The sequence below is a fragment of the Passer domesticus genome, chromosome 4 (assembly GCF_036417665.1).
Source record: "Passer domesticus isolate bPasDom1 chromosome 4, bPasDom1.hap1, whole genome shotgun sequence".
In the NCBI taxonomy this organism is placed as follows: Eukaryota; Metazoa; Chordata; class Aves; order Passeriformes; family Passeridae; genus Passer; species Passer domesticus.
This window is the reverse complement of record NC_087477.1, coordinates 46,241,050-46,264,392: the sequence shown is the minus strand read 5'-3', so window position 1 is coordinate 46,264,392 and position 23,343 is coordinate 46,241,050. Positions and strand designations below refer to the sequence as shown.

Genomic DNA, 23,343 nt, shown 5'->3' with positions numbered 1-23,343 from the left:
TAAATTCTACATGTAAGGACTCAAACCAGTGTATTGGGTTTTTGAGAAACTCTGAATTTGCTAAAGCATCATTTTGAGCTTTTAAATAGAGGGCTAGAAAGACTAACAACATCCTGCAACATTAAAAGATGGTTTCCATGTGTACCTGCAGTCATGCTGAGGAGCCTGACTTGCAGCTTTGTCTGTGTTCTGGCAGAGTGAACACACACCTACGAAGATTTCATACCCTGAAATACTGTTTAGCAGGTAATATAGACACTTTCCCTGCAAAACAAAATGAAAATAATGATTTTGTTTTTCTCTTTGGTAAACTTCCTGTGAAATAATGAGGATAAAATGTGTGTTTTCTGTGATAGACTGCCAGGAAGGTAATGAAAAGATCTGAGTATATAAAGCTGCTCAATTATTTCTGGATTTTGTGCACTGTACTTCTGCACCCATACATTTATTGTTTTACACAGCTTATGTTCAAATGAAAACTGTGTATGTGTGCTAATGTGCTCTACCTGGGAAATTCCAGTAAAGCAACTAATTATTTCTTCAAACTGACACCATGCACAATTGATGCTGATGGGTGATGAGGTTATAATTTTCTTGTGGTTTAACTGATTGTAAAAGCAGTGGTGTCTGTTAGTGGGTAAGGGTAGCTTGACACTGTAATTGAGTGATGGCCATAAACTCATTGTCATGTGTAGTTGTGTTGTTACCTGTTCACAATAAGAATCTATTGGACTTAAAGTTCGATAGCAATTGATTTTTCTTTTTAACGTGCTGCCAAGAAGATACAAATTCTGGTTGTACTAACATGACTACATTTCCAGGCAATTGTGGTAAAACTGTCTCAGGGCTTGTCCATGTGGAAGCCAGGTCTGACATAACAGCAGAGCTTTTTTCATGGTTTTGATTACAAGTGGGAGCCCAACAGCAGTGTTGTTGGGGGACAGAGAGCAGAGTATTTAGGATATGTTATCACCATGAACAGTCATAGATTTATTTATTTTTGCATTGAGAATGGATGGGGACATGGGGAAAAAAAGAGACCCTGAAAAAAGATCATCTGGACATCTATTTTATGCTGATATAAGCTTAAATTTTCTTTCCTGTCAGTCATAGATCAGCTACTGTAGTGACTCTGTGACATATTTTTTAGGCCTTTGTATGTCTGGAAGGTAATAGTGTTGCATTTGGTTTATAAACATATTTTGGATTCAAGGGGAAATTTCTGTCCCTTGGGAAAACACAAGGGCAGAGGATGAGAAGAGCATCAGAAAAATGTATTAGGAGGCAGACTGGCTTCTCTGCATTAGTTATGGCCTAACTTGAAACCTTTTTAAAGAATTCAACATTATTTCTAGAATTATAAAGTCAAATACTTCAAAATGGTTGCTGCCAGGATAATTTCAACATTGTCATTTTGAGCATGTGAGCGGCAACGACCTTAATGTGGTCACATACTGCTCCCTTAAACCCTCTAGGTCCCTAGACTTATTCAGTGTGCAGAATGTGCTTTGCAATTAAAAGGTAGGAACCATTAGTTAAAATTTTAATCTTACTTTACTGCTCAGTATATGGCACTCAAGTTTATCTAGTTTGTTATCCTAACTTTCCAAGAGATACAAAATTATTTTACCCATATGCTTTTCTGTAAATTGTCATTATCTTTTCCAAAAGCATAAACTAATTTTCACAATACTGAGAAAACAGATATTATTCCATTAGTTCCATTTCCTGGATAGAAGACCCTGGACATCAAGTAGCATCATTATTGGAACAGATTCTGGCTTTCTTCTTTGGAAGAGCTTGCATTGCAAACTTCATGTCTTGAAAGCACAATTCTGATCAGCTTTAGACACAGTTGTGAGTATTCAGTGACTCATACTCCAGAGTCTCAAGATGCGTATATATAAGTAGAAAATATTAGAAAATATATTGGTATCCAGCTGTGAAGCTAAATATCAATAACTATGCAAGCATCACGTCAACTTGAATCAGCAATAGTGTGGCCAGCAGACCACAGCAGTGATTGTCCCCCTGAACTCAGCACTGGTGGGGCCACACCTCGAGTACTGTGTCCAGTTCTGGGCCCTTCACCACAGGAAACACATAGAGGTGCTGGAGCCTGTCCAGAGAAGGGCAGTGGAGCTGGTGAAGGGTCTGGAGCACGAGTCTTCTGAGGAGCAGCTGAGGCAGCTGGGGTTGTTTAGCCTGGAAAAAAGGAGGTTTGGGGGAGATTTTATCACTCTCTACAGCTGCCTGAAAAGAGGGATATTGTAGAGGGATTGGGCTTTTCTCACAGCTAACAAGTGATAGGACAAGAGTAAAGGGCCTCAAAAGAGGTTTAGATCGGATATTAGGAAACATTTCTTCACTGAAAGCATTGGAACAGGCCAAGCAGTAGAGTCACCATCCCTGGAGGTATTTAAGAGATACATAGATATCACACTTAGGGGCATGGATTTGTGGTGGCCTTGGGAGTTCTGGGTTAATGGCTGGACTTAATGATCTTAGAGGTATTTTTCAACCTCAGAAATCCTATGATTCTGTGATTTTCTCACAGTTCACATGTAGTGTATTGCAACACAGTTATATCTCTTTGCTTACATGCGGAGTTCAGTAGATCTGCATTAGCATGGCATTCCCACTTTGTCAGCTTTGGTTAGCCTCAGTGGAGCCAGCACAGTGCTGTGGACATAGATCCTCTCAGATGCAGCAGGAGCATCCAGCTTAGCACTGTGCTATTTGTGCCCTTGTTCACAGGAGCAGCTTCTGTGTCTGAGAAAGCTCTTGTCTTTATTCACTATACGTGTTCTAAATCCCTGAAACTATGTAATATCTGGTAGAAAACAGGCCTACCTGTTTATTTAAAGCCATGTGGAAAAAACTAGTGCAAAATAAGGTCTTGGAAGATTTTACTTTTATGCATTTGTGCAAGGTTTTTGGTTTGAAAAGCTTGACTTTATTCAGTGGGTTGTTTTTTTTTTTTTTTTAAGAAAAAGCACTCCCAGAGAATTCTGGTACCACTTCCCTGATTTATTTCATATTCTCATCTTCCTCTTACAAAAATGTATTTACTCTGTTGCTTACTGTGTCAATGCCATCTTGCCCACATTTTTTTCTCTCTGTATGCATCTTGTGTGATCCTGTCTCTTGCCAAGCAGTTGCCCCCACTTCCTAACAAGGTATAACAAATCAATTTCTCTAAATGGATGTGAGATGGCAGACCTTTCCAACGCATTTTAAAATACCAATTTCCCTACTTTTACAATAATTTTAATTGAAAGTACCATACTTTAAAAATAATTATAGCACAAGCAGCAAGATATGTTTTGATTTAGTGGTTGGTGGTTGGTTTAATTTGTTATTCTTTGTTTGCTTTTGTTTTCATTCCAATATATTTATTTGATCCTATAAACCCACATTTGGCAATGCTGGTACAGCTCTGTTCATGACTCTGACAGCTCATCAGACAGTAGGAGGACAGTGCACAGTCCTGGCAAACAGCAGGGATCAGATGAGGACTAAATCACAACTTACTTACTTACAAATTACTTACTGCTGAACATCAGAGGGCAAGTAAATTCTCTTGGGGTATCTTGCATCTCCCTTCCCCCTAATTTGTGTCAGCTTCACCTCCCTGTCTGGGAGCAAAAATGGTACTCTGTCTGTTGCAGAAGTACCTGCTTCACATAAAAAGTGCCTGGCATTCCCACACAGAGGAGTTCAGGAGATCAGCAGAGCACCTCCTTTGCTTCCTCATGAGGAGATGTGGCCTGGCCTGCAAACTGATCACCAGCCTCTGTTTTCCTCAGCACTGCTCTTACCTCCCAATGCAGTGCTCACAAGGATCTCTTGTTATGCCTCCTTCTTGCCTTATTGTTATGTGATATTCAGGGTATGCTCTTATCAGAAGCTGTTTCAGATGCTTCTGAAAAACTGAAGTATGCAATATTTCCACATGCCTGCTGTAATGGTAAGAGCTTAAAAAAATTCCCACAAGTCACTTATGACATTTATCTCTCAAATTAATGTTTGGTCTCTGTCGGAGCATGTTTTTCATTCACTGTGGAATATACCCTTTATACTAAATCTGATGTTAATATGTCTGTAACTCTGTGCATCCTCCTTCAGTAGTGCTCAGCCACTTTATAAATATGCTGAACCTGTTCTTTCACTGCAAGTATGATATTATCCTTCTAAGAACACTTTCTTAAAACTGTATCTCCTGTCATTTATGGGAGGGTGCCATTATGTTTTATACAAAGAGAATCTTAACATACGGGATGTGAGCTTGTATTATTAATTGCCTCAAACCTCCATTTACTTCTCTGCCAAAGAGTATGGAGAAATCAATACTGAAGGTTCAAGACAACTGGGCTTTTCTCCCTCTGGTCTTTCTTCAAGCTGGACTATAGTTTGTAGGTGTCTGCTCTGCAGTCATTGGACTTCCAGAAGTCAGAAGTTTTGTTGCCATAATCTACAGATCAATGGATGCACCAAAACCTTCTGGAGTACCAGGGTAAGCTTATGCCATGACAGCACAGGAGACTTCTGGTTTTGCACTCTGCTGTCAGGGAGATTACAAATGCACATCTATTGTGGTATTTCAGGTAGTGCTAGGAGGCTCATTCTCCAGAAAGTTTTTCTTTTTCCTAGCTGTGAATTAAGAGGGTGTCATGATAGTTTTGTTTCAGATGGGGTAAAGCCACCTGAGTCTCTTCTATGGCTATTTTCTGAGTAGTTGTAATGTTCTAATATTTTTCAGGCTTTTGATTAGTGTGACAAAAAAACTTTCTTCATTTCCTTCCAGTCTCTTAGCGGTGTATCGCTAGACAGAGTACTTTGTCTATTTTAATACATGACTAATCTTTTCAGACCCATTTCCATTGCTATCTGTGCACTACAATTGCTAACTGTATTGTGCCATTCAATATGGTGTGCAGCAGTCCATCAATCCTCTTTCTTCATCTAAAGGCAGAAAATATATAGTAATTGCTTAATAAATCTGCCTTTCCTTTATCTCAGTCTCCCAATTCCCCATTTGCATTTTTAGTACTTTTATCTTTAGGGCTGGCTGGTCATCTAACCAAGACAGGACGATAGCTAACTTTTATAGGACAGAAAGCAATAGGATTCTATGGTGAATTAATATTTTTTTATTAATAACAGATACTAAATCTCGATGGAATCATTAATGTCATGCATAGCTCCAACCCCTGCAGAACTTGTCTTGGGTACCTGGGATGGATAGTATTCTCTTAATTTGCCTCAGGCTTGTAACACAAAGAAGTTTCCTGCATTTTGGCATAAATAATTTGACAACAAATTCAGGGCTGAATTCCAGCAAGGTCAGGTTTTCCTGTATTCTTAGCAACTATTCTTTTCAAGAGGATTACTATATTTTAAATGAAAATAGTGGCATGTTATTATTACAAGGAATTCTTTTTCGTTTCTTGCTGAGCAATGACAGGTTCACCAGGTGTGATCCTATTTTTCTGCTATAGTATCAGAGATACCGTGTTAGATGAAACTCTTAATGATTTCAGGTTTTAATGTGTACAGTTATTTATGAATTGACAAAAATTGTTTGCCATGAAGAAATCTAAAATTTCTAGCTAAGAAAAACAAAGAAAAAGCACAAAGGCTTTCAGATAGTATGTTAACCACACTCGTGTTTTACACCTCATTCTGTTCTCTGCTGAAGCTTAAGAACACCCCATTCCTTAACTGAAGTTTAATTTTCTAATAATGCTTTCCTTTCTGAACTTTGACCTGTGTGATAGTGTGATAGGGAGGATGTGCAAGGAGGCATTTATCACTGGTCTTGCTTATATATATGTACTTCTTGCCAATTCTGAACATGAGCTATCGTTTGCACATTTTCTGATTTGATAGTGAACATTTTCAGCATTTATGAAGCATGAACCTCTGCACACTCATAGAGCATATCTCATCAGCAAAACAGCTTTTGTAAACATCTTTGACCTTTCCCATCCCTCCTATTCTTCAGGCTTAGGTCAGAAGACGAAAGCAAGTTCAAGGTCTTCGTCTTCCTCTTGAGAGAACTCCATAGGTCTTCAGATATCTAAAAGAACTTAAGAGATTATGGCATAAAAGCTGTTTTGGAAAACTGGCATCATGCACCATCCTATCTAGGATTAAATCTCATTTCTGATGACAGTGAAACTTAAAGACTCTGCTTGAGACAATGGACTAAACAGGGAATTTTGACAAATACAAGTCTCATGTCTCCTGTCTTTAAACTATGTGCTTGCTAGAATAAATACATAGCAATAGACAGAAATGAAGAAAAAAATCCCCAAACCAAACACTTTTTAAAGCAAATTGGAGAAGTCACTAAGTCAAGACATTGATTGCCTGTGCTCTTGAGGGACTGTTAATAAATGGAAACACATGGCTGATATTTTGTTATTTTGCCTAAATAAATACCCAGGAAGTATTAAACGCAACCTTTGGAGGATTTCCATAGAACTGCCAAAATGTATTGCTGCTTGCTGCTATTACAACCTACATCAACATTCAGGAGCAATATAAAATCCCTCATTTATTTTGAATTGAGTGCCAAAGAAAGAGGAATAAGCAATTTTGAAATAAGTAAGTACAATAATATGACACACAGCTAAGGCCTTATTCTTCAGGGAACCAAGGAGATTTCATTTCTGGGGGAGTAGAGGTACATAAGGGAGTATAAAGGGGAAGAGTTACTGCTTTAATGTTTACATTTTCAACATTATGAGAAAAAATAAAAAGTGATAAACTTTTGTAGTTAAGCTGAACAAACATTTCTTCATGGAATCTTCTACTGTAATTTTTTTCAAATGTAGAATGGACCAAATAGTGAGTATGTGACATGAATCAGGATTCATGGTATGTAGTCCAACACAAGCTGCACAAGCAGGGAGACCATCTCAGATTTTAAAAGAATATATTTTAATGCTGACAAATGAGCACAGCAAGAGATAGAATTGTGTTTTAAATGGAACACAGACATATTCTAATACTGTAGATCTTAAAAAGTAGTTACAAGAACACGTAATCCAGACTCACAATAGAATTCCTGCTTGAAGGTGGGATAGCCACATCCAGTTAATTTTCTGACTTTTGAAGAGCTACATGTGCATACTATACTCAAAGATCTTCCTGCAGGGAGATTGTTCTGTGTGTGTGAATATCTCTCTTTTCTCCCTCCTATAATGGAGAGATAACCTCTTTCTTATTCTTCACTCTGCTTCTGATTCACCTCAGAATTTTAAATTCCTTTTAATTTTTCAGAGTATTCCATATTTAAAACTATTCTCGTTGCTTCTATTGTTCTTGATTATTCAATTATACTTGTAAAATTGGTCTTCATTGCCCTATTTTCTTTTAATTTCACCTTGGATGAATTTTAGTTATCTTCTATTCTTGTCCTCCTTGCAAATTTTGATCCCATTTTCTTAGACAATTTTACGTTTTTAAAAGATACTTATATTTTTAAAAAATAGCTGCTTTTGTTGTTTTTTGGGTTTTTTCTTTTTTTTTTTTTTTTGTAGTTCTTTCATTCTCGGATGTTTATATTGAGTGAAAGTGCTTTATTGAAGTATTCTCTAATATTAAATTCACCTACTTTACTTTTTCCCATTTGGCATAGGAGTTTATGGACAGCCTTTTTCTACATTGCCTTCTCAGGACACCAAAAGGATCAATCTCACTCCCTTTTAAAGTGGCAGAAATCCTGATTTATCTAAGCGTGAGATTGAGGCTTCTTGTAAATATTCCTAGAAATGTCTCCCAAGTTCCACATGTGCAGTTCTTCTCCCAAACTATACCCCTGTATTTTTCACAGGTCTCATGAAACCTTTCTACAGACATTCAGCTGGATACATCATTCATCTAACAGGCAAAATGAACAGGGCAACTTCCCTGTATTTCTTACCATCTATCATTCTTTACCTTTACAGCTGACCTTCTTCCTGCCTGGCTTTTCTCTATATATTTGATAAAATGTGCATTCCTGTATTTTTTGTTCCATAGGTTTGTTCTTCAGTCAGCCTTTGATATATTAGAGTGATTAGGATGTGTGGAAAAAAGGGCATGTGTCGGGTTTTGCCTTTTTTTTTTTTTTAATAATCAGTGTTTTCTCAATGTCTTCATGTAGGTAAAAAGGAAGTCAGCCCTTGCTATCTGTGTAACACTTGAATATCAAGGCTTATACCTGTAGTTAATGCCCAGATAACTAAATAAAATCTGTGAAGTCTGTTTTAAATGGTTGCAATGATAATGTCAGTAAAAGCCTGGAACTGCTATAAATAAAACATGTATAAAGCTTAATAATTTCTTTTTCTTTCTTGTAACAGCAAGCTATTTCTGGGAAAAGAAAATTAAAATTGTTTTCTGTCAGCAGTGTATATGAAGTTGGCTTTTGTGTTCAGGAGGAAAAAATAAAGACTGGAAGGCAGAAGGCAAAATAATAAAGTAGTATTTTGAATTATGTTTCTACATGACATGCCTATGAGCTACTTAATTCTGTATCTGTGTGGGATTTAAAAAAAAAAAAAGAGACCCTCATAACAGAAGCAAAACAATGAGCCAACTTCAGACCTGAATCATAAATTAATTCAGGGATTTCTTGCCAGTGTATATACTTGGAAAATCCATTGTGCACGATCTATCTTTAACTTTCTTTGGCTACCTGAATGCAAAATGTTTCAAATAGAGGCTCAATGGGGACTGAAGAGTTCTGATCCTAGTGAAGTGCTAAACTTTAACTGATCTCAGCAGACCTCAGGTTTCACCTGAGGAGTCAGGAGACATTCCTACTTGTCCTGGTTGCAGGCATGGAGCTGAGAGTGGGGGAAACTGATATGAACTGTACTAAGCCACTGCAGATAATGACACACAGTGATCACAGTAGACTTTGAAGGAATTAATTTGCTGTGTGGGAAGGGAATGCAGCAGTGGATGCATACTCACTCTCTCTCTTCCCTGCACCACACCACCCTCTCTTTCCCCAAACTCTCTTTTGTAATGATCATAGGGGTACTATAATTATAAATAATCTTAAATTCTAATTTTGGAAATAACTGTTTCTCCAATGGCCTCAGAAATGTTATTCCATGTTCTCAATCTTATTGCTGGAACAGTAAGTTAATTTCTAAGGCATCCGGAAACATGATATATGGTATAGAGGTTCTCTGAAGGTCCGGGAACACCATTTCTCCAAGAGGGAAGGATCCACTTGCTAACTAACTGCTCAGGGTCATCCCTGTAAAGTTTTTGCTTCTTCACAATGAGCAACAGCCGAAAGGTTCAGATCAGAAATCAGGTTGCATCCTTAGGTCATGGGTGATTTAAAAGCCTAACATCTATGGTCAAATGTACCAGGCAAGGAACAGAATAGGACATGAATCATAAGCTGGTTTTGAACTATATTGCAAAACCAACATTGATAAAATAGCTCCCCTATAATGATATAGAATAAATAAATAAATATATATAGATGAGATATTAATTATGAAACAAAACATTCATCTAGAACATCTTTGTTTTGTTTAGGCTGTTTTCAGTTTGGACAAATGGGAATCTGGAAATCACTTTACTGTTGCTAGTGTATATTACTATCTGTTTCTGAGTTTTATTGTATTTCCTTTACAGCTGTGATTTGTGACCATTTGCATTTTTGCTGACAGGTACTAAGGGTAAGTCAATATTTATAAAGTACTCTTTCCTATGCCTTCCTTTTACTAGAGACCTTCCTGGGTAATGAGCTCTTTTTTTCAGAAAGTGAAATACAATTTGGGTGCACATGCCAACAATAATTGTACTTGTCAAAAGAAACAGATAACATTATAACTGCCTGAAATTTAATCATAAGAAATGCGATAATTCATATGGGAAATAATGTTTTATAATTTCTTTCTTTCCATTTGGTTTAGAGAAGTTAAGGGGGAAAAATTATTCTGTTTAGGCCAAGCATGCAGTATGGCATAGAAAGGCAATTTAATGCAAAGCTTTTCCTGCCAACAGAAACATACCTGAGACTACAACAATAAAAATACCATATGAGAAATTGGAAAAAAGTAGTTATATTTAATAGTTGTTTGGTTTCATTTAGAATTTTAAGATTTCTCTTTTAAATTTTTGTCATTACTGCTGGGAGCAAGTATAATGTAGCATATATAAAAAACATTTCAGCTGTGAAGTGTGAGATCTAGTTCTGTCATTGGTGTAGCTGGGGTAATTTGTTACATCAGTTTTTTTCCATATTGATAGCCATATAAGTGAAGCTTGAATCTGGGACAGATCTTGTATACAAAAATTCACTGTAATTTTAAATTCTGCTTTACAATAACAATCAAATTACTTTTTAACAGTATGAGCCCATTGCCCTAAAAGTGAAGAACAAAAACCCCAGATCACAAATTCAACAAAACAAATCAACCAGTAAATCTCATCTAATCAATCAAAAAGTTATTAACAAAAGACTTGTTTTCATTTTCACATTTTAATTATGTATTCATACCAACCAAGATGTGCTCTTACTATGTTGCTTGGAGAACCTCATAACCAGAATGAAGGTAGATCTTTAGAGATTTTTAGATGTGTGACCCTGGCTGGAGGGAAGAGCAGAGAGCTTGTATGCTTGGTTACCCTGCAGAAAGCCTAGCTAGAGTCCCAGCAAGGGTCAGGGACAATGGCTTAGCTCTGAGCCTTGATTTGCATGCCAGCTCCTCCCAGTAAATGTCTTTGTCATCTGTCCTCTTCTGGTGGTATTTAGATAACTTTTGGTATACCTGTTTAGTGGAGACATCTTGGTTAGCAATAGGGAGTGGCTGATTCACTTGAGATGTGTCGAAAAACTTTGGAAAGAATGGGTAAAATTACAATCAGTACTCAGGTATGTATCCAGCCTTTGCAAGAATAGTCAGGTTTGTACTCATTTGGGTTTGTGTGTGTGTGTGTGCTTGGTTTGGTTTGTTTTTTGTCAGTGTTCTGCAAAGCAATAATCCCATAGCACAATCCAAATTAAATATAGGAGAAGAGTCAGTAAGTTGTTTATCATAGTGTTCCTCTCAGAAGTACAAAGAAAGTGAATGTGTTGTTTTGCCCTGGAATGATTCCCTTGAATTTGGTCAATGAGCAATAAGGGTAGTCCATGAGACTCTGCCTACTTTGCTTTATACATATTGATTTGTCCATTTGTCCTGCAAATGGGGAAAGTTAAAAATTCAACAGTCCCTTGAAGTTTTTATCAGGTGTTCCCTGCCTAGAAATGGAGTTCTGGAGTGGAGTGTGGAAATGAACAGCAACAGGGGGTTTTAATGAAAACAGGCCATGACAAAGAAAAGCAGGAAGTTTAAAATGAAGATGATTATAAATTCAGTTCAGAATAATGATTATATACTTTTCATCAAGGCTGATAGAGATTTCATTGCCCAGCTAGAAAAATTTTCAACAGTTCAGTGGCAGGAGATTCTTTGTATTCAATGGTTGCTAATGTGTAAAAAAATAAAATGGCTTCAGGCTAAATCTTGCCATACTCTGCTATAAATTCTTGGTTTTGCTCAACACTAAAAAAGCACAGAATATTCATAATGAGATTTTAAAAAATATATTTTCATTTTTATTGTTAGATATAAAATATTAACAGTTTTACATGAAAACAGTTCTACAAATTGATGAATTGAGAGTTGGTATGACCATAGTTACCCACCACAGTTTATATTTCAAGGGAACTTTTCTAAGAGCAAAGTTTCCTGCTTCAGAAAGAAGGTCACAAGCAGTATATAGTGACTTAGAGTTGATATGCTAATATATCCCTAAAGAATCCAGCAAATAATTCTGAAGAAACCAGCTATTTATACTGCAGCCTCATGAAGCAAGACCTCTGGAGATGTAATCTACGACTTTTTGAGTACTTGTACAAGTACTAATCATCAGAAGAGCTCAACAGCTCTGTAATTTTTCTCTCTGTGGGTTCCCACGGTATATTTGTAAGGTGATTCATTAAACAAGTCAGCTACGGATTTAGGATTATAAATATGTGAGCTAAGAGAAAGTATTTTAATCATTTACCTCTGTATTTATATGTAGCTGCATTTACTATTCAATTTGAGGAACATATACCTGGAGAACAGTATCTCCTGTAAAAGTAGTCAATCTGATTTACCACCAGTAAATTTCACATTGTTGAAGAAGTTGTATTACAATGTAGTTTTAAGTAAAGCCAAAGTGAAACCTTCTTCAGTGATGCAAAAGTGCGTAGAAAGTGGGTATGAAGACTAAGCTTTTGCCATTTTATCATGCTTTGGGTTCTTAAGCTTTATTGCTGTGACCTCATTTTTCAAAGAGATGTCCACAGTCCACTGTGATCCATTTTTCATCATTGTATCCAGCATTTAAGATACCACTAACTTTTACTTTGTCACATGTTTATTACTTTTTCTTTCATCATTTTTGCTTCTGTTGGTGACTCCTGAATTAGTTGCAAGTGATGCTTCAGATGTTATCACACTATTGTCAGTGTTGATCTTCTGTCATGTTGGGTGTAGACACCAAGGGTGTAATAACACTTTATGAGAGATAAGAAATTGAGGAATATGTGTGTGTGATTTTAAATGCATCATTTGCACCCTGAACTATGCCCTGTGCATTTTAAATAATGGCACTTATTTCTAGCCAGCTGCTAGAATATAAAGAAATTCACAAATGAAAGAATAGTTATTAGAAATTTCTCCTTCCATGCTGAGATGAGAAAAAGCTTGCTGTTCCACCTGTTTCCCAGCTGGTTTGGGAGAGCAAATAGGAACTGCTAGAGCTTAGGGAGGTATCAAAATTGATTTTTAAGCTATCTCGACAGTTTGAAAATACATTTAACTGGATCACTAGGAAACTAAATTAATTTGGGACATCAGTAAGTCCATTAAAATTTCTCTATCTATTACATAAAGCAACAGGGAGCAAGAGCATCTAATTTAGACCCACATATTCCAAATTCAGCAATAAAAAGTGAAAGACTGTCTTTTTTTCCATTTCTAATGCCTGATGGAAGTAGATAAAGGAGAGCTTCATGTGTTTTCCATCCATTTGTATTCCTTCCTCCTATTACCTCTAAGTTGCTTTAGTGCTTCAGGATACTGTGTTCCATTAAACAGTAGGTCTCTCCATTGTTAAACCTCCACAGGGGTTACACAGTGTTTTCCAACCTCTTTCATAGGTGGACTGGAATAAATGCAAAGGGATCTTGCTCTGGAGAATAACACATTCCTACATGGGAGTATGAACTTCTCCCCAGGGAACTGAAATAAATAAAAGAAGTGCAGTGCTTGACAGGAACAATTGGAATATGGAACCTGGAGAAGTGAGGAAGGAGACCTGAAGCTGGTTGGTTTTGTGCATGAGGGTCAATTGAGTTTATTTAACTTGATAAATAAAAATATTCTGTGTTTTTCCCCTCGATAAAATAAAGATCCTTCAAAGAAAGTGGGGAAAAAAAGCAAGTGAGAGAGCTGTGTATGTGAGGTCAGCCATCAGTTATGTGTGTATGCAGGCAGAGAAGTGAGACAGGGCTCTGTTCTCAGTTTTCCCTTCCACACTGGGGAGATGGTGGATGCTACTTAAAGAAACTTTGTAGCCTACACATCTCATGGGTAACCTATGATGTCTTTAAATTACCGATGTTTAGAATAAAACCAGAGGTCAAAATATCCTTGTTCAATTCAATCTGAATTTAAAAATTCAGAACTGAATCTAATCCAATCTAGTATTAAGACTTTCGCCTGTTCTTGTTAACTGATCAGCTCTGATAAAAGAGAAGAATCTCTTAATTTATGTTATTAATTCATGTAGTAAAGACAAAATCACTCTCCAACTATGTAAAAATTAATCAAAGAAGTAAAAATCTTTTTGGTAGAATAAACATTAATTGGGTAAATTATTAAAGAATTTTAAAATAAAATTTAAAATAATTGGAGAATTAAATAATAAAAAATCCCTGAAGAAATGAGGAATAACTCATTTTTCAGGACTGTAGTTCAGAACATGTCTTTTCAGTGATGGAAAGCTCCAAGAAAGGTAAAGCAAATTTTATGGTAACTTCTGGGATAAATTCTTTGCAAATCAGATAAACCCAGATGAAGAGCCATATGCAGTTGTCATTAAACAAATGTATCAGTGCCTTCTAAGTGTTTAATGCTGGGATGAGCCACCTACCTCAACAGAAGACAGAAGCAGTGCACAGCATTACAGTGCCAACATGCTATGATGGTAAGTGGCCGGTGACATCAGATACTGACTCTGAACAGGATCTTCTGAGTAGAGCTGTGGAAAGTTTTGATATCAGAACCATGTGAAATGTTGCTGATATTTTAAAAGCAAGGCAGAGCTCTTAGGTCTGCACTGACCCAGGACAAGCATGGCTGATGGCCAGGTGACAAATATGGTGGGTTGTTCCCTTCTCGTGGACCATTTGCTAATGGGATATAATCTAATGGCATACTCCTCTCTTCACAATGCAGGGAACCAAGATCATCTCCCATCTCAGCTATTTTGAGAAAACAAAGTTTTTTTGAATTTGTTTGGTGCTTGAATAAGTATAGAAATATTTTAGTGTTCAACTTCAAGAGTGGAGCTACCAGAAATTTCATTTTGTAACTTTGGCTCATCTTACACATTATTCACAGTAACTCTCTACTTCAAGTATTTTTTCTTTTGATGTAGAAGGAAGTGGTGGAAGACTATCTGATTATTTGAGTGCTATTTTTCTTAGTTTCTCTTATCTATATTAAGTTACATCTTCAAAGAACTTGAAGAAGAATGTGTTACCTGTTCATCCTGAACTTATCTTTGGACATGTTAGGTTTTTCAGTTTCCCTTCACTACCAAAGCCATAGTTTCCTTTCTAAGAAATTCTTCAAAATTAATAGAAAACCTGTAGGATCTTTGCACAGTCAATAGCCAGTGCAATTGCACAGCATTCTCTCACTCATCTGCAATCCCTTTGCTGCACAAGGGTCTTGCTGAAGGAAATACAAAAGATTAAATTCCTCAAATACAAGGAAAAATTGTGAACTATTTCCACTTGGAAGACACTTTTCAGATAATCTGTTGGTCTGATTTAATATCTCTGAAACTTCTCAAACTGTTCAGTGAAGTATGCTATGCTCTGCAAAGTGTATTTCTGTGATCAAACTGTGCTGCTTTAAAACTTTTGTTGCCATTGAGTAGAAATCTTTTTCAGCTTGACTCCCCCCAGCATGTTAGTCTAAGAATGACATAAATTAAAACTTAGAATTTTGTTTGCAGAGTGAACTTTCTGTTCATGGTTTTTTTCCTGCTCTAACAACTTGTTTTTTCAGCAGTTGTTTAGTATTTATGGGGAATTATTTATGGGGAATTAGTTGTATCTCTGAAATGGCACACTGCAGTAGTTGATGCCTGTAGACCGAGTACATACAAATGCACCATCCCCAGCACCACACTCCAGCCTGGTAATTTAGATGGGAATAGATAAGAATAGATAAACTCTTTTATTTGAAAAGCTACCAACTATTACTGGCTGCACACAAACTCCTTATGTTTTTATTTCAGACAAAGGCTTTTTTAAGTCAGGACTACAATTTTGACATTACTGTGATGGTGATCAGTGCTAAGGACCAGTGCCCCCAGTGACAACAGCATTGTAACATCTGTGAGCTAGCAGGTATTTTGTGTATTCAGTTTATTCATACTGAATTCATACATTATTCTAAATTCATACAATAAAGGAAAAGGCTTCTTTTCATATTGTCAGTGCTGCTAGTGAAGTCACAGTCTTCAGGTTTCAAATTGGGTATTTGTCTAAATCATGACATAGTTTAACGGATGAAACATTTTTTTTCCCCTTTAAGATACCTTTTAATTGAATTTATGGCATTTACTCAGGAATCATTCAGGTATAAATAATAACTTTCCTCCTCCTCCTCCTCTTTTCTCGGGTTTCCTTGCCACCTCCAGAAGCATCTAACAACAGTAAAAACTTCTGTATCTTGTCTCCCTTTCATCTAAGAGTCCCTTATCTCCTCCTAACATGCACAATAGCAAGAAATGATTCACTTAGAGTAGAAAACTAAATAGGATTGTTAGTATCTTAGGCACACTCTCTTCTGTGTAAAGGCTCAGTTAACGCCAGTGAGTCACAGAAACAGCAGAGAAGGGAAGAAGTCAATTTTGCCATGGCAAGAGGAGGTAGAAACCTGGCCACCATGGAATCAGATCAGACACAGACCAGGGAAATATAGCTTCACAGGAACAGCTCCTGGTGTTCAGAACAATTTCATTTGTATACAGCTGTCTGCTAAAGTTAGAGAAGGAATTTAAAGACTTCAGATAAAATCTATATGAATTTAAGTTTAGAAATATTAGTGTCTTAAAAACTTTTAAAAATACAAAATGCATTAAATTTTCAGGTTTATTTAATGGGCTATGCTAGAACTTATAAATAGTTATTTAGAAGCTTGCTTAATTTCACAGCCTTGAATATATGTTTTTTTTCTTTCTTGAAGTAACCTTCCCCTCCCCTTCTCCCCCATCTCAGTGTAGCCTTCCTTTAAAGATTTTTAAGACAAAGATGGCTTAAAAATGGATATTAACTGTGTATGAGTAAATTATGATTGATCATCATCATCAGTGCTGTGTGTTAGATGCTGTTAGATCATGGGTTAAAAGAGAGATTTTCTAATTTCAGATACTTGAAGTGGAGAGGTAGGACCAGAATGGGGTGGAATAAGAGATGTCATTTATCTTTCAAATAGATCAGTTTAAAGGGCACAGGATTCACTGACACAGTTCCACTTAGATGTACAGTAATGTATGGAACTAGAATTAGGAGTCTAATGTCTTTTACACTCTTGGGAGAGTTCCTTCAGAAAAGGAAGTAAAAGAAGTCACAAGTAGAGCAAGATGAAGTAAAAAGAGAAGGAATAAATTAAATATAAATCTTATTAAATAGTAAACAGTATTATCTTTTTTTTTTTTTTGCTTCTATTGTAAGAAAGGAACTAAAGCAAAGAAAAATGAGCTGTTAAAAAAGAGAAAGAAACATAAAGTCAGCATATTGTGGCTTATAAAGAGCTTGTACAGATAGGTAACTGTCCACATTGGAAAGTGCTACACAATATCTCTTTTCAGTTATTGTATTTCTAAACTTTTCTATTAACATACCTGTACAGAACATCATTCCACATCTATTTATTAAACAAAGTGTTTAGGATCAAATTGTTAGCTTGAATTCTGTTATGAATAAAGAAGAGAGTATTTACACTGCAAATCATAGTTATTTCCCTAGCTGCCTTCTAGTTCCTGGAAGGACAGTCAATTGCTTTGGATCTAGGCTGCCTCAGTGTCTTGAGTGGGCCAATTCAAACTGATTTAATGATCTCTCTGCTGGTTTGTTCTCTTTGGCTAAACATAACATTTGCTTGCCTTGATGAAAAATTCCACATTCTTTCTCCTTCAGACTTTCAGGGACCGTACCCCACTCACCAGGTATCCCAAGAACTATCTCAAAATGAATTTTCCTGTTGTGCATCAGATAACAGTATTTGTTGTTTGTCATGCACAGCCCCTTCTCTGAAAAATCCATTTTGAATTGAGCTAATGGCCACTCAGCTGTGAAAAGAAATACAGCATAGAGCAATGGTCAAATTGATTGGACCATGGGATATCATCACAACCTGCATAGCAATAAACCAAAACGTTCAACAAGCAGCATGACTTAAAGTTTGACCTACATTCACCACAATTTGGAAGAAAAAATCTGGGACTGTAAAGTCTCACTCTGAGACAATACACTGAAACTTTTTTGAATAACTTTCTTGGGATATTTTAATTCTTTCCTAAGTGGTGCTATTTCTCTATTCAGCTGTTCCATTTTTCATTTTAAGAGTTCATTTACCCAGAAATATTTTCACTTCTCTCTCTGATTTGTTTTAGCTGCAGGGAAAGCTTCTTCCTATGAGGTTGTTCTCATTCTGAATGTTTCATTAGGTACTTCAAATACTCAACATGCAATAAACTTTTTCAAGGATTGTATTGAAGAAAAAAATATTGATTGTACTTTTGTTGATTTCCTTTTGAATTCTGAATAATGGATTTTCTGCTTACTTTGTGATTCTCTTGCAGTGTTGTTTTACAGATTCACTTTTGCTACCAAATCATATTTTAAGACTGACAAAGTACTCGTAATCTTTGAATAGATCTTGTGACTGCTTGGAGCCCTTTTGGTGGGTCTTGTGCTGTTGGCTGGGTTTTTGTCATTCTGATTGAGTTTGTTTCATTTTAATAACTGAAATAAGTATTAAATCTGAATTGTGTCCTGCCTTTTTCCTTCATTGTCTCTTCTGAATTGATACAAGTTCCTAGAATAATTTGTATCTTGGATTTTACAGGCTTTCATAAGACCCTTTTGTAATGTGGATATGTGGAGTATATGTATACTTAGAGTATAATAAGAGATGTATCTTATGAAAAAGTACAGGTGAAATTATTGCTAAATATATGTTTCATTTTGAAGCTGTGTCTACATAGTCTTAAAAGTGTCTTTTGCAGGAATGCAAGGTCATAGCCAGAGGTAATTGAAGTCAGTAGAAAACACTGTCATTCAGGGACTAGTATTTTTTTCTATAATCTTTTAAAGGAAAAATTATTTTTTAAACATCAAACTGCTTTTACCAAACTATAGTCTAAAAGACATATTGAAAGTTAAATTTTGCTTTTCACAAGTAAACTTCTAAAAATTGTAGGATTTACCAAGGATGAAGTGCAGGAGGTTGTTGGCGCAACAACCTGTTTTATTAGTACTGAAAAACTGCAAGACTTGAATAGCAGAATACAAAATGAAAGTATTGAATGTGATTTAAAGAATCAGCTCAAATCATGTATCTTGGAAGAGCCTTCTTTAACTGATAATAAATAAGTTTACAAATGATGCCCACTAAAATCACAATGAAAAATCTTATCTTAAATAGAAGATGTGTACATAGTGATACAGAAATGGGATTGATGACTTAGTTTCATTTGGTCTTTCTCTGCAAGAAGGGACATTGTGTTGTCCAATATCAGCTCCTTCCTGTGTAAAACTTCAACAAAAAGGAGAGCGAAGGAAGTGAAATATTGTGTTTCATTTGAAAATATGGTATTAAAGACAAAGAAATAGAATGTTCTACAAGATATAGGACCCTTGTACCAGGGTTAATGCACATTTGGAGATAAATAGTCTTTAAAGTATTTTATGAGGGATTTTTACTTTTGAACCTAGATTCTAAAGAAGGAAGCTAAATAAATGAGCAAATAAACTATACTGTTATTATAGTTTTCCCATCTATTTTCTATCAATATGCCCACAAATTGTAGAAATATTTGATTCATTTTTCCAGTACTAAATAGTGTAATGAACTAGTCTTTTTAGAAGAAATAATTGCAGACTGTTGCTATGAAAATCTCCTTTAGTATGATTTTATTTCGTCAGAAATTAAATAACCTTAGTACTAGGACTTAGATTTAAATTACTTCTACTCTTGCCTACCAGTTGTCTTTCAAAATACCATTGTATATTAATTCCACATCACTTTAATGTATCACCCTACATTCTAATAAAACAATACTTTATGCTTTCTACCTTCCTCTAATCACATGAATGTAGAAAGTCTTCAAAGTAACTGATACTTCAGTGAAAATGTGGTTGTTACCATGGAGATGAACTCAAGTTTTCCAGCTGCTCTGCATCTAAAAGTAACTACTCACATAAACAACCCACTAGCCATGGAACAACCAGAAAACCCCAAAGAGTGTAACTGACCTAGCAGTGTACATGAAGTCTTCTTTAATGTACAACAGGCTGGAGAGAGAGAAAAAGCATATAATTACATTTTCCAGTTTTTACCATGTATTGTGTTTACCAAATTGTGAATAAGGAAATGTTTACATAGTTCTCAACTGTTTGTTGTTTTTGGTTTTTTTTTGTCTACCTGATGTGATAAACTTCTTTGTGAAACAGATATACAAATACTAGATTAAAAAATATTAATGTTATGGTATTATGAAAAATATGGAAAGTAATATTTTTATATTGTGTAATCACACTGATTTTATGATGAAAATTATTATATTTTTAAAGCACATTTTGACAGGGAAAAGCATGCAGCATGGATTTTAGTAGTGTTGTGTGGAAAACACAAGCATCTTTTCCATAATATGCATATTTTGTATGTACCTTATTGGCTTCAGATTTAGTTACAAATTTGAAACGTCTGAATTTGTTTGGGATTCTGACTATGGGATAAGTTTAAATTGTTAATATAGATGTCATAAGTTTTGAAACATCAAATACTGACAGTGAAGAAAGAAATTTGATTGATTTGGAAAATAGAACTGGTTAACCATGTTTGTGCTAGGTTTAAGCCATTTCCACATAGTGTAAGGAAAAACCTGATATTGTCATTAAATGTAAATAATAGTCATTGTAGAGGGTAATGCTGTTTAACTCTCTCTTACTGGCTGAGAGTTAATTTCTCCAGTTACAGTAACTAAAAGGATCAAATGTCTTATTTCTGCTGACAACTTTCAGACTTCCCCTCTTCCATCTCTGTCACACAGTCTCTTAAGAAGACTTGCAAAGTCCTTGCCTTAGAGATGGCTTTGTTATCTCAAGCAATGAGATGCATGAGGCTGTCTATGAAAGGAGAGACCACTCCTCTTTAATTGGATGGTGGAATCAGAATTCATCTTAAAATGAGAGGTTTTCAGAGGAAAGAAAAAGTAATCAAACCGATGACAAAGAAGACATAGAGAGAATGACAAGAGATGAAATTATGAGCAATCCTTAAAAATGAAACAGTGTAACTTCCTTTAAGATTGCATGGTATCTTTTTTCTCTTTTTTATGATCTTTATATGGCACACCACAGTTGACAGTCAGGAGTAAGAAGCTCCTGGAGGCCAAGTCTTTGGTTGCTTAAAATGACCTTACTGAAAGGCTAATGGAAAGAAAGCTAAAAAAACCCTGTGGTGGATGGTACTTTTGGAGATTTACTGTTTTTCAGTTCTGTTAGGTCAAATTTGAAATCTTCTGTTAAACCATAAGTCTTGATTGATGGAAAGTTTTGATGATCTTGTACTTTGGCACAAACATGCTTTAATATTGCTTCAAAAGTCCTTAATTCACCTACTTTACTTCAAGAAAACTGTCTGAGGGCAGGTCTTATTGTTCACAAACGATAATGCCCTTCAGATTGTGTTAATGTTCATTTGCAAGGAGTGTTTGTAAAGCTCAATCAATGAAGACTGCATTAGGTGAGACACTGAAGGGATTAAGGGAACAGAGAGAAGTATGTATAGCACAGCTTATCTGGGAGGCAAAAAGCAGCTTAGTAGTGCTGATTTACTTTTTCCACTCTCCAGAAGTTGTTTGAGACCGAGAGCTGTGGACAGAAGTTCAACAAGAGGCCAATGTTTTGCTGTGCCTGAGTGGAAAAACCCAGGTCCACTCAACCTGATTGCATTACACGTGCCTTTCTACAAGGTAAGCTGAGTCTGCTGTGCTCTGTTTCCTGCATTGTGTGCTGGGAGGATGGAGCTTGTTATTTAAGTGCTTAATACTGCATCCAGAATATGCAAAAGCTAAATTTAGCAATGCTAATTTAAAATTTCGAGTTTGGTTTGTTTGGTGTTTTTTACTGTCAAGAAAGAAAAACATACAGGGATAAAAATGTGTATCTTAAAAATAGTATTGCATTTTTAGAATCAGAGTCTATTTTATAAAAGATTTAATGGAATTTCTGAAAATGTTATACTCATCTTCAAAGGCAAAATTTAGAATATTGTATGCAGCAAAAATAAATTGCACACTTGTAGTATGTTTTGCATTTTGTGAACTGCTTTGAAGGAACATCCGTTCTGTGAAGACTATTCAAACTTTTTAGATGTCCTATTAAAATCTTAGAGACTATGAAGCTATTCTTGAGCCAAAGAATGGGCTAAGGGAGGAAGGACAGTTGCCTCTTTTAGCACCATATTAGTGTCCAGTGGCACTTGGGAAAAGCCTGTCCTGATCATAAAGTCACTGAATAATTGGGAGAGGTATTACTGTAATGTAAGGAAACTGATGGACAGGTAGATACTTTCTGCCATTAAGACACACTTTCAAAAGTTCCATACCCTTCTGGCAGCCTGGAGAACAAAGTAAAGTAGTAATACAGGAAGAAAAGGAAGCAAGAGCTTTAGACTGCCATTTTACATTTAAGCAAAGTTTCTTATACTAACTGCTTTTGTGATAAAAGTCCATAGATTAAAAAAAAAAAAAAAGAAAAACCAAAAAAACCCACAACTTCATCCACAGTACAACAGAACATAGTATCTATAAACTTGCTGTTACCTCTGTCAAATGCTCTTCAGCCAGGGAAAGACAAACAGGAATCTGGAAATATCCCCAAAGTTCTAAAACGTCTCCTGCATTTACAGTCACATCTGTACTGGGAAATTCTGCCAGTAAACAGGTAACAGCAGGTGCTGATCTAGATGTTATATTTTATTTATCTCCTTGTTAAAAATGTCCTCCTCAAGAGAAATTCTGTCAGAAGATTTCTGTGTCTCCCATACTTTCACTTAGTTCACTGTTGGGTAGAAACACTTCACCTGAAGAATTTAGAGTGCTCTAATCCAATGAGTCATAGTTCCTTTTCCTGTTAAAATCTTATCCTATATCTAGGCCTTTCCTCCCATGGTACCCTATGACTTCCCTTTGCCCTCACTGTTGTCTCATAGGTAGATCCTGTGCAGCTCAAAGTGTTCCCATCTCCATTTTAGAAACAAGATGTGTGGTTTCTACAGCATTTCAGTTACTAAACCACTATGTATTACCTTGGGAATGAGAAAATTGAAAGTGATGAAAACCTGCAACTGTTTCAGGTTCTATCAAACACTTGGCAACTCTTTCTGCACCCTGTGAAAAACAGCTTGTCAGTATTAGGAAGTATTAACAATCTAATTAACTGTGTGTGTGCAAATCATTCAAGTATGAAGCTTGCTTCATGAGACTCTTAAGGATGGAAGCACTAAAAGATTTAAGGGAAACAGGGAGCTCTGTCCTGATATGTGTCAATGCCCAAGTGGTTTCAACTGGGATGATAGTAGTGCAGATGGAGATTCTGAGTCCTATAGAATGGTGTTCCTAAACAATGCAGAAAACAAGAGCCAACACATCCCAAAACATCAGAATGTGTTTATGGATTCATTGGCATTCAACATGTCAATCCGTAATGCTGTTTGTGCGTACAAAGTATTTTTGAGAGTACAAGTGAAGCACTGGGAGATC

At 36.0% G+C, this 23,343-nt stretch overlaps 1 long non-coding RNA gene across 2 annotated transcripts in view; it reads left to right on the top strand.

Annotated features, from left to right (window-relative positions):
• The window catches only part of LOC135299135 (uncharacterized), a 34,589-nt gene extending 12,924 nt beyond the window's left edge, over window positions 1-21,665 (top strand). Inside the window, exons 4-5 of one of the 2 annotated variants that reach the window (XR_010361180.1) lie at window positions 9,652-9,695; window positions 21,432-21,665. This is a non-coding gene — a long non-coding RNA (uncharacterized LOC135299135). Of the gene's footprint in view, window positions 1-9,651; window positions 9,696-13,213; window positions 13,343-21,431 lie in introns of those variants that run through there. The other variant, XR_010361181.1, reaches the window with a different exon arrangement.
• Window positions 21,666-23,343: the final 1,678 nt, after the last annotated feature.